At 45.5% G+C, this 16681-nt stretch overlaps 4 non-coding genes across 4 annotated transcripts; 2 read left to right on the top strand and 2 right to left on the bottom strand.

Annotated features, from left to right (window-relative positions):
* Positions 1-147: 147 nt before the first annotated feature.
* trnak-uuu lies at positions 148-220 on the bottom strand. Its single transcript has one exon. It is a non-coding gene; the product is annotated as a tRNA-Lys (tRNA).
* Positions 221-1739: 1519 nt separating this feature from the next.
* On the top strand, positions 1740-1812 carry trnav-uac. Its single transcript has one exon. It is a non-coding gene; the product is annotated as a tRNA-Val (tRNA).
* A 7464-nt stretch (positions 1813-9276) lies between these two features.
* On the bottom strand, positions 9277-9350 carry trnak-uuu. Its single transcript has one exon. It is a non-coding gene; the product is annotated as a tRNA-Lys (tRNA).
* Positions 9351-12926: 3576 nt separating this feature from the next.
* On the top strand, positions 12927-12999 carry trnav-uac. The gene has a single exon. It is a non-coding gene; the product is annotated as a tRNA-Val (tRNA).
* Positions 13000-16681: the final 3682 nt, after the last annotated feature.

Here is a 16681-nt window from a genome sequence, read left to right as displayed (position 1 = left end):
GGGCAATGGCGCGGGACCTTGTGTTGCAAAATGGGATTGGAACAGACAGGGGATTGATAGGCAGCAGAGACGCAATGGGCGGATGGGCCTCTTTCCCAGCAGATTCACCCGACGAGTTCAACAAAATCATTGAGACTTAAAAGTAATCGCCCGAACAGGGACTTGAACCCTGGACCCTCAGATTAAAAGTCTGATGCTCTACCGACTGAGCTATCCAGGCTCTTCCAAATCAAGTCAGCACAGCGACCTTTGGTGGATGGCAGCGAATATTGCATGGTTCAAATTCTGCATTTTCATTCTGGAGCCGTCCAAGTCTGCCACACACATCCTGACTCATTGACCCAAACCCTAACTTGCTTCACGGCCGCTTTTCCCAATGCCGGAGATCGGTCACCTCAAAGAAGGCATGTCTGCATCTGCCTGCTCTTCCTCGGGCTTGTGAAATGTGGTTTTGCTGTGAATGGATTGTTCCCAAGCGCTGGACAACCTTTTCAAACCCCATTTCTCTTTGTGGGCCTCATCTGAGGGGTCGTAATTCGCGCAAGCTATCCGTCCTGCCTCTGTTGCATGAGAGACCAGGATTCGAGTCCACAAGGCCATGTTATCTGCGGACAAATGGGCGTGGGCTAATTCTCCAAAAACTGCTGTTAAGTGTATCCACAAGCGTCCAGCAAATGCTGTGGGGCGCTCTGTTTTCTTTTGCCTACATCTGTTTAGGCCTTCTACTGAGCTTTACCTGCCCTCTCTCGTCCAGGCAGTACATGGTGGCCTGCTGTTTAACCTTAGAGAAGAATTGGTGGGGGTCTGAAGTGGGGAAGAATAGTATAATTTTTTAGACAGGTGTTTAGACAGGTTAAACAGGTGTTTTGCCTGTTCAGTGGGGTGTTGGGGTGCTCTACTTTTCTGAGGTGTCTGCTGCGTACATGCTCCATGTAGGTGTATGGGCCTTTCCGTTTAATTCCTCGCAATCTGGGCCGTTTTCCTGATTTAATTGGGGTCCAAATGTACTCTGAAATCCATTCTGAACTGAAAGCAGGGATTGCAGTTCTGCAATTTGCTTCCAGCACTTTGCGTGGTCTACCGAGCTCAGCTGTTGTTCCTTTCTCCTTCTCTATCTCACTCACGTCTACCTCACTGGTTCTATCTCTCTCCTCTATCTCTCCACAGAGCGTCCGAACGACCTCCTCTGTGCCTCGCAATTGTGCCAGACAGGACACGATTGCAATCGGCTTTAAATGATCGCCTGAACAGGAACTGGAGCCCTGGATCCTCAGATTAAAAGTCTGAGGCTCTACAGGCTGAGCTATCCGGGCTTTGAGAATTACTGCCCATAGGAACCATTACTGGCTGCTCGCGTACATTGCATTGATTACATTTGGCATTTCCCTCCTCAGTCAGACAGTCATTCCCAGTTGGATTTGAGACGGTCCCTCCTGACTCAATTATTCAACATTCTGAGTCAATCTTCGCTGTGGCCAACAGAGCTGGTTCTTACCTCCGCGCCCTGACATTCAAAAGCTCTTTCAATTGGCCTCTTTTTCTGGAATTTGCCTGACTCAAAGCAAAAAAGTTGGGAACAGTCAGCTGCACGCGGCTTTATGGGAAACGCTAACATATATAAACCAGTCAGGTGTTGACAGCTGAGCAAATCCCACTGAATGGAGGCTTTGCAATGTTTCTGGAGCGAACCATACTGCCACCAACTCCAGTCATGTAAACAGATTGGGGTGTCTCCTGCTGTTTCCGTGGTGTAGTGGTTATCACGTCTGCTTTACACGCAGAAGGTCCTGGGTTCGAGCCCCAGTGGAATCAGTGCTGCCTTTAGTTCGGGGTTTGGCAACATTTAAGAAGCGTGCATCATGGCTACGACTTGTGAGTTATTGAATATTCACTTTCTTCACCATGATTTACCCAGAGTTCCACTGCTTGTTCACCAACAAACATTTTTCGAAATTTCCCAATTATTGCTCTTTATCTCGTGATCCTTTCCCATATCAAATTTCCCGTTTTTATCCTGCCCCTGTCCCAACGTGCCCACTGACCGGTTTCCATTCGCCAATTGCTCACTCACGTTCTGCAGTTGGTTATGTGCGGGTCCGATCCGCGATTCTCTCACTCAGTAAACACCCAAGGGCAGCAGTAGCATAGTGGTTAACACAATTGATTCACTGCTCCAGGGTCCGAGGTCCGAATCCGGGCTTAAGTCACTGTCTGTGCGGAGTCTGCACGTTCTCCCCGTGTCTCATTAGGTTTCCTGCGGGCTCAGATTTTCTCCCACAGACCAAATATGTGGTTAGGTGGATTGGCCATGCTAAAATGCCCTTTTTGTCCAAAATTACCCTTAGTGTTGGGTCGGGTTACTGGGATAGGGTGGAAGTGTAGGACTGGGTAGGGTGCTCTTTCCAAGAGCTGGCGCGGACTCGACGGGCCGAATGACCTCCTTGTGCACTGTCAATTATATGTTCTAAAAGCCATCACCATATCAACAGCCATTCTTTGTCCAATTCCTTTATATCAGAACATTTAAAGAAGGTTTCCTGGGCATGATAGTGGTGAGTTCTTTAAGTCCATCACGCCTCGATAAATCCGCAATTTGAGATGACAAATAAACAAGCGCTCCATAATATAAGCTCTCATTAAATTCCCATGAAACTGGGTGTGGTGTCGATCTCTGAAACTTGCAGTCGATGTGGTGTAGGGGAATCCACAAAGCTGTTAGGATGGAAGCTCCATGAATTGGACCCAACAAGGGTGAGTGAATGGTGATATCTTTCCAATTGAAAATGGCGCGCGTTCCATGGAGGGGAAACTGCAGGTTGCGGCGGAGTTATCAATCGGCACTGACGATAACTGTTTTGTTAATGACAATCATCCTCCATTTACACTTCGATACGAAGTCGATATTCACTCCCCCGGCAACACATCGGATTCCCTGCCAGGATTCACAATTAATTCAGAAAACAAAATGAAATGGATTTAAATATAAATATGATGGATTTTATTCGAACGTAACACGAGTTTTAATTGGACAGCAGGAAAGAATAGAATGAAACAGCCTCGTTTATTGGGGCCGGATGAAATTCAAATTTTGACAATGCTGGAAATCACATTCAACCCGCCTCAAAACTCAAAACCAGCAAAAAAAAAGTGCAAACAGAATCAGAATATCAGAAATATTTCAGTATCGATATTAAAGCGATGAGCAAGAATTCCTCCTTGTAATAATGGTGATTAGTCATACAAAAGAGTTTGGATGAGACCTTGAACCGCCGTGGAATTCCAAAGCGATGGACCTTGCGCTGGAAACTGGGTTGGAACAGAGAGTGGTTTGATGGGCAGCAGAGACACAATGGGCAGATGGGCCTCTTTCCCAGCTGATTGACTCGATGAGCGCACGTCAGCATCGATCATTGGGATTTAAAAGGACCACCTGAATAGGGACTTGAACCCTGGATCTTCAGATTAAAAGTCTGATGCTTTACCGACAGAGCTACCCGGGCCCGCAGATGTACCACCCATAGCCACCATTACTGACTGGTCGAACTTTGCATTGATTAAATTTGGCATTTCCCTTCTCAGTCAGACAATCATTCACAGTTGGCTTTGAGACGGTCCCTCCTGAGTCTCAATTACTCAACATTCTGAGTAAAGTTTCGCTGTGTCTAACAGAGCTGGTTCTTACCTCCGAGCCCTGACATTTAAATGCTCTTTCAATTTGCCTCTTTTTCTGGAATTTGCCTGACTCAAAGCAAAAATGATGGGAACAGTCTGCGGCTTTATGGAAATGCTACCATACATATCAACGAGTCAGGTGTTGACAGCTGAGGAAATTCCACTAAATGGACGCTTTGTAATGTTTCTGGAGTGAAGAATGGTGCCACCAACTCCAGTCATGTAAACAGATTGGGGCGCCACCAGCTAATTCAATGGTGTAGTGGTTATCACGTCTCATTTAAGGTCCTGGGTTCGAACCCCAGTGCAGTCATTGCTGCTTTTGGACAAGGAGTTGGCAAGCTTTAAGAAGCGTGCATCACGATTATGACCTGTTAGTTATTAAATATTCACTTCCTTCACCATTATTTACCCAAAGGCCCACTATTTTTACTAACAAATATTTTTCGAAATTTCCCAACTATTGTTCTTTATCTAGTGATCCTCTCCCATTTCAAAGTCCCCGTTTGCATCCTGTCCCTGCCCCAATTTTCCCACTGACTGGTTTCCATTCGGCAATTTCTCACTCACGTTCTGCATTTGGTCCTGTGCGGGCCCGACCTGTTAATCGCCATTCTCCCACTTTCTAAACACTCAAGGGCAGCACGGTAGCATAGTTGTTAGTACAATTGCTTCAGAGTTCCAGGTTCGATTCAAGCTGGGGTCACTGTCGGTGCGGAATCTGCACATTCTCTGTGTGGGTTTCCTCCGGGTGCTCCGGTTTCCCCCCACAGTCCAAAGATGTGCAGGTTAGGTGGATTGGCCATGATAAATTGCCCTTAGTGTCCACAATTGCACTTAGTGTTGGATGGGGTTACTGGGTTAAGGGGATGGGATGGGAAATGTGGCATTAGGTAGTGTGCTCTTTCCAAGACTCGGTGTGAACTCGATGGGCCGAATGGCCTCCTTCTGCACTGTAAAATCTATAAAAGATCTATGACCCAATAGCCTTCACCACATCAACAGCCATTTTGTGTCCAAGTCCTTTATATTAGAACATTGAAAGAAGATTTCGGGGGCATTGTAGTGCTGAGTTCTTAAAATCTATCACATCTCGATAAATGCGCAATTTCAGATGACAAATAAACAAGCGCTCCATAATATAAGCTCTCATTAAATTGCCATGAAACTGGGTGTGGTGTCGATTTCTGAAACTTGCAGTCCATGTGGTGTAGGTGCACCCACAAAGCTGTTAGGAAGGAAGCTCCATGAATCGGACCCAACAAGAGTGAGTCAATGATGATATCGTTCCAAGTGAAAATGGCGCGTCTTCCATGGAGCGGAAACTGCAGGTGGCGGCGGAGTTATCAATCGACACTGACAATACATGTTTTGTCAATGAAAACAATACTCCATTCATGACAAAGTCGTTATAAATTACTGTTGCAAAACATCGGATTTCCTGCCAGGATTCACCATGGATTCAGAAAACAAAGTGAAATGTATTTAAATATAAATGTGATGGAATTGATTGCAACATAACAATGAGTTTTAATCGTAAAGCAGGAAATGACAGATAAAAGTAGCCTCGATTATTGAGGCTGGATGAAATTTGAACACTGAACATTTGGGAATATACATTAAGCACGCCTTAAGATACATAATCAGAAGGAAATTCAAACATTGTTTTCATTGAAAAAACATTATTGTCAGTGCCGATTGATAACTCCACTGCGGCCTGCAGTTTCCCCTCCAAGGATCTAAATACCATAAGTAATTCATGTATCATGCTTAGCACTGTTGCTTCACAGATCCAGGGACCCAGGCTCAATTCCCCATGTGGGTCAATATCGGTGCGGAGTCTCCACATTCGCCCCTTGTCTGCGTGGGTTTCCTCCGGATGCTCAGGATTCCTCCCAAGAGTCCAAAAATGTGCTTTTTAGGTGAATTAGAACATAGAACATAGAACACTACAGCGCAGTACGGGCCCTTCGGCCCTCGATGTTGCGCCGACCTGTGAAACCATCTGAAGCCTATCTGACCTACACTATTCCATTTTCATCCATCTGTCTATCCAGTGACCACTTAAATGCCCTTAAAGTTGGCGAGTCTACTACTATTGCAGGCAGGGCGTTCCACACCCCTACTACTCTCTGAGTAAAGAAACTGCCTCTGACATCTGTCCTATATCTCTCACCCCTCAATTTAAAGCTATGTCCCCTCGTGTTGGTCATCACCATCCGAGGAAAAAGACTCTCACTGTCCACCCTATCTAACCCTCTGACTATCTTATATGTCTCTATTAAGTCACCTCTCAGCCTTCTCCTCTCTAACGAAAACAACCTCAATTCCCTGAGCCTTTCCTCGTAAGACCTTCCCTCCATACCAGGCAACATCCTAGTAAATCTCCTCTGAACCCTTTCCAAAGCTTCCACATCCTTCCTATAATGTGGTGTCCAGAACTGCACGCAGTACTCCAGGTGTGGCCGCACCAGAGTTATGTACAGCTGCAGCATGACCTTGTGGTTCCGAAACGCAATCCCCCTGCTTATAAAGGCTAGCACACCATATGCCTTCTTAACAGCCCTATTAACCTGGGTGGCAACTTTCAGGGATTTATGTACCTGGATGCCGAGATCTCTCTGTTCATCTACACTACCAAGAATCTTGCCATTAGCCCAGTACTCTGCATTCCTGTTACCCCTTCCAAAGTGAACCACCTCACACTTTTCCGCATTAAACTCCATCTGCCACCTCTCAGCCCAGCTCTGCAGCTTATCTATGTCCCTCTGTATCCTATAACATCCTTCAGCACTATCCACAACTCCACCGACCTTCGTGTCGTCTGCAAATTTACTAACCCATCCTTCTACACCCTCTTCCAGGTCATTTATAAAAATGACAAACAGCAGTGGCCCCAAAACAGATCCTTGCGGTACACCACTAGTAACTGAACTCCAGGATGAACATTTGCCATCAACCACCACCCTCTGTCTACTTTCAGCTAGCCAATTACTGATCCAAACCGCTAAATCACCTTCAATTCCATACTTCCTTATTTTCTGCAATAGCCTACCGTGGGGAACCTTATCAAACGCCTTACTGAAATCCATATACACCACATCAACAGCTTTACCCTGATCCACCTGTTTGGTCACCTTCTCAAAAAACTCAATAAGGTTTGTGAGCCATGACCTACCCTTCACAAAACCGTGTTGAGTATCGCTAATCAACTTGTTCTTTTCAAGATGATTATAAACCCTATCTCTTATAACCTTTTCCAACATTTTACCCACAACCGAAGTAAGGCTCACAGGTCTATAATTACCAGGGTTGTCTCTACTCCCCTTCTTGAACAAGGGGACAATATTTGCTATCCTCCAGTCTTCCGGCACTATTCCTGTCGACAAAGACGACATAAAGATCAAGGACAAAGGCTCTGCAATCTCCTCCCTGGCTTCCCAGAGAATCCTAGGATAAATCCCATCTGGCCCAGGGGACTTATCTATTTTGACATTTTCTAAAATTGCTAACACCTCCTCCTTTTGAACCTCAATTCCATCTAGCCTGGTCGACTGAACCTGAGTGTTCTCCTCGACAACATTGTCTTTCTCCAGTGTAAACACTGACGAAAAATATCCATTTAATGCTTCCCCTATCTCCTCTGATTCCACACACAACTTTCCACTACTATCCTTGATTGGCCCTAATCTTACTCGAGTCATTCTTTTGTTCCTGATATACCTATAGAAAGCCTTAGGGTTTTCCTTGATCCTATCCGCCAACGACTTTTCGTGTCCTCTCCTCGCTCTTCTTAACTCTCCCTTTAGGTCCTTCCTGGCTAACTTGTAACTCTCAAGTGCCCTAACTGAACCTTCATGTCTCATCCTAACATAAGCCTTCTTCTTCCTCTTGACAAGTGCTTCAACTTCCTTAGTAAACCACGGCTCCCTTGCTCGACAACTTCCTCCCTGCCTGACAGGTACATACTTATCAAGGACACGCAGTAGCTGTTCCTTGAAAAAGCTCCACATTTCGATTGTACCCATCCCCTGCAGTTTCCTTCCCCATCCTATACCTCCTAAATCTTGCCGAATAGCATCATAATTGCCTTTCCCCCAGCTATAATTCTTGCCTTGCGGTATATACCTATCCCTGCCCATTGCTAAAGTAAACATAACCGAGTTGTGATCACTATCACCAAAGTGCTCACCTACATCTAAATCTAACACCTGGCCGGGTTCATTACCCAGTACCAAATCCAATGTGGCCTCGCCCCTTGTTGGCCTGTCTACATACTGTGTCAGAAAACCCTCCTGCACACACTGCACAAAAACTGACCCATCTCTAGTACTCGAACTATAGTATTTCCAATTAGGCATTGACAATTCTCCCTCTGCCTACCTGAACAGGCGCCGGATTGTGGCAACTAGGGGCTTTTCACAGCAACCTCATTGCAGTGTTTTAGAACATAGAACATAGAACAGTACAGCACAGAACAGGCCCTTCGGCCCTCGATGTTGTGCCGAGCAATGATCACCCTACCCAAACCCACCTATACCCGTAACTCAGCAACCCCCCCTTAACATTACTTTTTAGGACACTATGGGCAATTTAGCATGGCCAATCCACCTAACCCGCACATCTTTGGACTGTGGGAGGAAATTATTGTACGCCTACTTTTGACACTAATAAAGATTGTTGATTATCAATCTTGAAGCGACGAGCAAGAATTTCTGCATGCAATTATGATATTATTCATAGAATTGAGTTTATATGATTTGATTTGATTTTGTTCATTGTCACGTGTCCCGCTGTTGAGTGTAAAGTATTTTTCTGCGAGCAACTCAACACATCATTAAGTACATGGGAAGTAAAGGAAAATACATAATGGGGCACCGCAAGATATACAACGTAACTACATAAACACCAGCATCGGATGAAACATACAGGATGTAGTGTTAATGAGGTGAGTCCATAAGAGTGTCGTTTAGGAGTCTGGTAACAACCGGACAGAAATTGTTTTTGAGTCTGTTCGTGCGTGTGCTCAGACTTCTGTGTCTCCTGCCCAACGGAAGAATTTCGAAGAGTGAGTCCGTCGGGTGGGAGGGGTCTTTGATTATGCTGCCCGCTTTCCCAGGCAGCGGGAGGTGGATGGGAGGCAGGTTCGTGTGATGGACTGGGCTGTGTTCACGACTCTCTGAAGTTTCTTGCTGATTTGAGCCGAGCAGTTACCATGCCAGACTGTGATGCAGCCAGATAGGATGCTTTCTGTGGTGCATCTGTGAAAGTTGTTGAGAGTTAATGTGGACGTGCCGAATTTCCTTTCCTTCCTCAGGAAGTATAGGCGCCGTTGTGCTTTCTTGGTGGGTGTGGCGACATGGATGGACCAGGACAGATTTTTGGAGCTGTGGCCCCCTAGGAATGTGAAACTGCTAACCATGTCCACCTCCGCCCTCGGCACATCGCGAGTTGGGCAATGGCGACGGACCTTGTGTTGGAAAATGGGATTGGAACAGACAGGGTATTTATGGCCAGGAGAGACACAACGTGCTGATGGGCATCTTTCCCAGCGGATTAACCCGACGACTTCACGTCAGCATCGATCATTGAAACTTAAAAGCATCACCCGAACAGGGACTTGAACCCTGGGCCCTCAGATTAAAAGTTTGATGCTCTACCGACTGAGCTATCCGGGGTCTTGCAAACATGCTGAGCACCGCGACCTTTGGCAGTGAATATTGCATGGTTCAAATTCTTCATTTTCATTCTGCAGCCGTCCAAGTCTGAAACTTGACTCACTTGCCATCCTGAATGACTTGCTGAAACCCTCCCGTCCTAACTTGCTTCACGACCGCTCTTCCCAATGTCGGAGCTTTCCACTTGACTGTAGCTCCCATCAAACGCGCTTTCCTCTCCTCTGATTGAGAGCAGTCATTGATGATACTGAGCTAATTGCTCATCTAAAGTCAATGCAAAACTTGCGCTATGAGAGAGGAAGGTGGTGGCCTGTGGAGGGAATCTTTCCAAACAGAAATTTGAATTGAATAAAAAATAACTCGAATTAAAGTCTATTGTTTTTAAAATAAAACACCATCTGTTTGATTACTTCCATTTAGGAAAGGAAGTCTGCCATCCAGATCTGTTCTGGCCTTAATGTGACCCCCAAATCATCAGCAAACTGACTCTTTTTTGAAATGAGCTATGGGATGGCACACCTACGGCCCATGAAGGAAATGAGCAAAATAAAAAAACACAAGAGTTCAGATCCCACTTTGGGATCCTATGAGATTTGAGTTCTGTTCTTCGTTTGAAAAAAGACTAAAATTAAAACTCGGTGGGCAGCGCAGAGGACATTTTACTCGATCTGACCCCGACCACTCCTTTGCTTATGTTGATTACAGATATGTCCAAGCCAACATGTTTAATTTTCCTTCTCGCAGTGGAAAAAAAATGAGCCCAGGCATTTAAAAAAAATAAATTTAGAGTATCCAATTCTTTTTTCAATTAAGGGGCAATTTAGTGGGTTATCTTTGGGTTGTGGGGGTGAGACCCACGCAGACACGGGGATACTTTGCAAACTCCACACGTACAGTGACCCGGGACAGGGATCGACCTGGCATCTCGGCGCGATGAGGAACAGTCTTTGTTGACAGAACTTGCATCAATGGAGCAAACGATTAATTTGCATAGAAAAACTTATTATAGAAACATTCTGCTTGTCAATTGAACTGAATATCAATATATAGCAAAAACACGATGAACAGACGTTTCAAAACAGCGTCAAGCTTGCAAAGGTTTCAAATTCTGCTGTTAAAATTACGTTTGTAATCGATTTGCTGAAGTGAGAGTATGTATGGCTTGCAATAATAATTGATAATAATCTTTATTAGAGTCAGAAGCAGGCTTAATTTAACACTGCAATGAAGTTACTGTGAAAATCCCTTCGTCGCCACATTCCTGCGCCTGTCCGGGTACACTGAGGGAGAATTTCCCTATTTACCTCCTGTCTCTCCCGCAACTTCTCTCCCGGTCGGGTTCAATTCGCCAACACGAGCCACTCTCCCACTCACCTTCTGTCTGATTCCATCTGATAAACGCGCGGGCCTTGAGCTGGAAAATGGGATTGGAACAGACAGGAGTTTGAGGGCCAGCACAGACACAATGGGTGAATGGGGTTCATTTCGTGTTCATTTTCTCGATGACTTGACGCCAGCATCAATCATTGATTGATTTGAAATGATCGCAGTGCACAATGTAAAGAAGTTCGCTGCAGGAACTCGTCAAAGTTCACTTCTTATGTTAGGAGAAAATCTCCATGACCGCTGGAAGGTTGCCAGCATTAGATTCCCAGGAACACGACCAGCAGAGGTTTACCCGTTAATTTACTCACCTCCTGACCTGGGAATATATCGGCGTCGTTCCAGGGTCATTGGGCCAGAATCCTGTGACACCCTCTCGCGCAACATTGTGAATGTGCCTATTCCTCAGCCATTGCAGCGATTTAATGAAGGAGCTGACCGCCATCATCTCAAGGGCAAGAAGGAATGGGTAATAACTGTTGGCATTGCCAGCGACGCCCACATCCTGCAAATCTATCATAAAACAGAGGTGCTTTTAAAAATTGAGCTGCTCCATCATATAGGCCGCCGGTTCCTCCCTCATATCCATTGACCGATACCTCATGTACTTTGCTCCATCAGTTTGTTAAAACTTTGATATGTGTACAGTAAGAAGTCTTACAACACCAGGTTAAAGTCCAACAGGTTTGTTTCAAACACGAGCTTTCGGAGCACGGCCCCTTCTTCAGGTGAATGGAAAGGCTTGTTCCAGAAATGTTTATATAGACACAGTCAGAGATGCCCCGGAATGCGAGCACCTGCAGGCAATCAAATCATCAAAGATGCAGAGAGAGAGGTAACTCCAGGTTAAAGAGGTGTGAATTGTCCCAAGCCAGTTCAGTCGGTAGGCCTCTGCAAGTCCAGGCTTGTTGGTGGGGGCCGAATGTAATGCGACATGAATCCCAGATCCCGGTTGAGTCCGCATTCATGCGTGCGGAACTTAGCTATAAGTTTTTGCTCAGCAATTTTGCGTTGTCACGTCTCCTGAAGGCCTCCTTGTAGAATGCTGACCCGGAGATCAGAGGCTGAATGTCCTTGACTGCTGAAGTGTTCCCCAACTGGAAGGGAACAGTCCTGCCTGTTGATAGTCGCACGATGCCCGTTTATTCGTTGTCGCAGTGTCTGCATGGTCTCGCCAATGTACCACGCTTCGGGACATCCTTTCCTGCAGCGTATGAGGTAGACTACATTGGTCGAGTCGCACGAGTATGCGCCGCGTACCTGGTGGGTGGTGTTTCCACGTGTAATGGTGGTGTCCATGTCGATGATCTGGCATGTCTTGCAGAGATTACCCTGGCAGGGTTTTGTGGTGTTGTGGTTGCTGTTCTGAAGGCTGGGTAATTTGCTGCAAACAATGGTTTGTTTGAGGTTGCGCGGTTGTTTGAACAATTACATTCGGCCCCCACCAACAAGCCTGGACTTGCAGAGGCCTACCGACTGAACTGGCTTGGGACAATTCACACATCTTTAACCTGGAGTTACCTCTCTCTCTGCATCTTTGATGATTTGATTGCCTGCAGGTGCTCGCATTCCGGGGCATCTCTGACTGTGTCTATATAAACATTTCTGGAACAAGTCTTTCCATTCACCTGAAGAAGGGGCCGTGCTCCGAAAGCTCGTGTTTGAAACAAACCTGTTCGACTTTAACCTGGTGTTGTAAGACTTCTTACTGTGCTCACCCCAGTCCAACGCCGGCATCTCCACATCATTGATATGTGTAGACTTGGTTATCCCAATGCACTCCTTGCCCATAGCCACCATTACTGACTGGTCGAACTTTGCATTGATTAAATTTGGCATTTCCATTCTCAGTCAGACAATCATTCACAGTTGGCTTTGAGACGGTCCCTCCTGAGTCTCAATTACTCAACATTCTGAGTCAAGCGTCGCTGTGTCAAACAGAGCTGGTTCTTACCTCCGAGCCCTGACATTGAAATGCTCTTTCAATTTGCCTCTTTTTCTGGAATTTGCCTGACTCAAATCAAAAAAGGTGGGAACAGTCAGCTGAACGCGACATTATGGGAAACGCCATATAAACAAGTCAGGTGTTGACAGCTGAGCAAACCCCACTGAATGGAGGCTTTGCAATATTTCTGAAGCGAAGCATACTGCCACCAACTCCAGTCATGTAAACAGACTGGGGCGCCGCCAGCTGGTTCCATGGTGTAGTGGTTATCACGTCTGCTTTACACGCAGAAGGTCCTGGGTTCGAGCCCCAGTGGAATCATTGCTGCTTTTGGACAAGGAGTTGGCAACATTTAAGAAGAGTGCATCATGATTATTACCTGTGAGTTATTAAATATTCACTTCCTTCACCATTATTTACCCAAAGGTCCACTACTTGTTTACCAACAAATATTTTTCGAAATTTCTCAACTATTGCTCTTTATCTCGTGATTCTTTCCCATCTCAAATTCCCCGTTTGCATCCTGTCCCTGTCCCAACTTTGCCACTGACTGGTGTCTATTCGCCAATGTCTCACTCACGCTCTGCATTTGGTTCTGTGCGGGCCCCATCTGTTAATCGCGATTCTCTCTCTTGCTAAATAAATAAGGCAGCACGGTAGAATAGTGGTTAGCACAATTGCTTCACAGCTGCGCGGTCCCAGGTTCGATTCCGGCTTGAGTCACTGTCTGTGTGGAGTCTGCACATTCTTTGTGTGGGTTTCCTCCGGGTGCTCCGGTTTTCTCCCACAGTTCAAAGATGTGCAGGTTAGCCATGATAAATTGCCCTTCGTGTCCAAAATTGCCTTTAGTGTTGGGTGGGATTACTGGGTTAAGCGGATCGGGTGGAAGAGTGGAATTGGGTCGGGTGCTCTTTCCAAGAGCTGGTGCGGTCTCGATGAGCCCAATGGCCTCCTTCTGCACTGTACAATCTATGGCCCTATAGCCTTCACTATAGCAACAGTCAGTCTTTGTCCAATTCCTCTATATTAGAAGATTTCCTGGGCATTATAGTGGTGAGTTCTTTAAATCCATCACATCTCGCTAACTGCAATTTCAGATGACATAAGCTCTCATTAAATTGCCATGAAACTGGATGCGGTATCGATTTCAGAAACTTGCAGTCGATGTGGTGTCGGGGCACCCACAATGCTGTTAGGAAGGAAGCTCCATGAATCGGACCCAACAAGAGTGAGTGAATGGTAAAATCGTTCCAAGTGAAAATGGAATGTGTTCCTTGGAGGGGAAACTGCAGGTGGCGGCGGAGTTATCAATCGGCACTGACAATACATGTTTTGCCAATGAAAACGATACTCCATTCATTACAAAGTCGTTATAAATTACTGTTGTAAAACATCGGATTTCCTGCCAGGATTCACCATGGATGCAGAAAAAAATGTGAAGTGTATTTAAATATAAATGCGATGGAATTGATTGCAATATGACAATGAGTTTTAATTCAAAAGCAGGAAATGACAGATAAAAGTAGCCTCGAGTATTGAGGCTGTATCAAATTTGAATTCGGAACAATTGGGAATGCACATTCAGCACGCCTTAAGATACATAATCAGCAGAACATTCAAAAAAAAAAATCTGAATATCATAAATATTTCATGTATCATGGTTAGCACTGCTGCTTCACAGCTCCAGGGACCCAGGCTCAATTCCTGGCTTGGGTCACTGTTGGTGCGGAGTTTGCACGTTCGCCCCTTGTCTGCGTGGGTTTCCTCCGAGTGCTCAAGTTTCCTCCCACAAGTCCAAAGATGTGCTTGTTAGGTGAATTAGGTATTCTAAATTCTCCCTCTGTCTACCTGAACAGGCGCCGGATTGTGGCGACGAGGGGCTTTTCACAGTAACCTCATTGCAGTGTTATCGAACGTCTACTTCTGTCACTAATAATGTTGATGATCAATCTTAAAGCGATGAGCAAGAATTTCTCCTTGCAATGATGATAATATTCATAGAATAGAGTTTAGATGATTTGATTTGATTTTGTTCATTGTCACATGTCCCGATGTACAGTGAAAAGTATTGTTCAGCGAGCAACACAACAGATCATTAAGTACATGGGAAGTAAAGGAAATAAAAGAAAATACATAATGGGCAACGCAAGATATACAACGTAACTACATAAATACCGGCATCGGATGAAGCATACAGGATGCAGTGTTAATGAGGTCAGTCCATAAGAGGGTCGTCCAGGAGTCTGATAATAACGGGACAGAAACTGTTTTTGAGTCTGTTCGTGCGTGTGCTCAGGCTGCTGTATCTCCTGCCCAATGGAAGAATTTCGAAGAGTGAGTACGTCGGGTGGGATGGGTCTTTGATTATGCTGCCCTCTTTCCCAGGTAGCGGGAGGTGTAGATTCAGTCAATGGATGGGAGGCAGGTTCGTGTGATGTACTGGGCTGTGTTCACGACTCTCTGAAGTTTCTTGCTGATTTTAGCTGAGCAGTTACCATACCAGGCTGTGATGCAGCCAGATAGGATGCTTTCTATGGTGCAGCTGTGAAAGTTGTTGAGAGTTAATGTGGACATGCCGAATTTTCTTTGCTTTCTCAGGAAGTATAGGCGCTGTTCTGCTTTCTTGGTGGGAGTGGCGACATGGTAGGACCAGGACAGATTTTTGGAGCTGTGTCCCACTAGGAATTTGAAACTGCTAACCATCTCCACCTCCGCCCTCGGCATATCGCCGTGTTGGGCAATGGCGACGGACCTTGTGTTGGAAAATGGGATTGGAACAGACAGGGGATTGATGGCCAGTAGAGACACAATGTGCTGATGGGCCTCTTTCCCAGCGGATTAACCCGCCAAGTTCACGCCAGCATCAATCATTGAAACTTAAAAGTATCGCCCGAACAAGGACTTGAACCCAGGGCCCGCAGATTAAAAGACTGATGCTCTACCGACTGAGATACCCGGGCTTTTGCAAGCGCCATCAGCATTTGGTGGATGGCAGCGAATATTGCATGGTTCAAATTCTGCATTTTCATTCTGCAGCCGTCCAAGTCTGCCACACACATCCCGACTCACTGGCCCAAACCCTTCCATCCTAAATTGCTTCACGACCGCTCTTCCCAATGCCGGACCTTTCCACTTGACGCCAACTCCCATCAAACGCGCTTTCCTCTTCTCTGATTGAGAGCAAAGATTGATAATACTGAGCAAATTGCTCATCTAAAGTCAATGCCAAACATTCGCCATGAAGGAGGAATGCGGTGGCCTGTGGAGGGTATATTTCCCAACACAAATTTGAATTGAATAAAAAATAACTCGAATTAAAGTCTATTGTTTTGAAAATAAAACCCCATCTGTTTGATTAATTCCATTTAGGAAACGAAGTCTGCCATCTAGATCTGGTCTTGCCTTAACATGACTCCAAATCCTCCGCAACGTGGTTGACTCTTCTTTTGAAATGTGCTATGGGATGGCGCAGCCACTGCCCATGAAGGAAATGTGCAATGTAAAAAAAAAAGCAAGAGTTCAGATCCCACTCTGGGATCCTATGAGATTTGAGTTTTGTTCTTCGTTTGAATAAAGTCTAAAATTAAAACTCGCTGGGCAGTGCAGAGGGAATTTTACTAGATCTTTTATTACAGATATGTCCAAGACAACATGCCTAATTTATCTTCTCCACCTGAAAAAAAATGAGCACAGGCATTAAAAAAAGTAAATGTAGAGTATCCATTTTTTTTTAAATGAAGGGGCAATTTAGTGTGGCCAATCCACCTAAGCTGCACATCTTTGGGTTGTGGGGAGAGACCCACGCAGACACGGGGAGAACGTGCAAACTCCTCACGGACAGTGACCCGGGGCCGGGATCGATCCTGTGACCTCGGCGCCCTGAGGAACATTCTGAGTTGCCAGAACGAGCATCAATGGAGCAAACGTTTAATCTGCGTAGAAAAACTTATTATAGAAACATTCCGCTTGTCAATTGAACTGAATATCAATATTAATTGATAAT

Source organism: Scyliorhinus canicula, chromosome 6, assembly GCF_902713615.1.
Source record: "Scyliorhinus canicula chromosome 6, sScyCan1.1, whole genome shotgun sequence".
Lineage (NCBI taxonomy): Eukaryota > Metazoa > Chordata > Chondrichthyes > Carcharhiniformes > Scyliorhinidae > Scyliorhinus > Scyliorhinus canicula.
The sequence above is the reverse complement of the archived record's forward strand: the minus strand, read 5'-3'. Positions and strand labels throughout refer to the sequence as shown.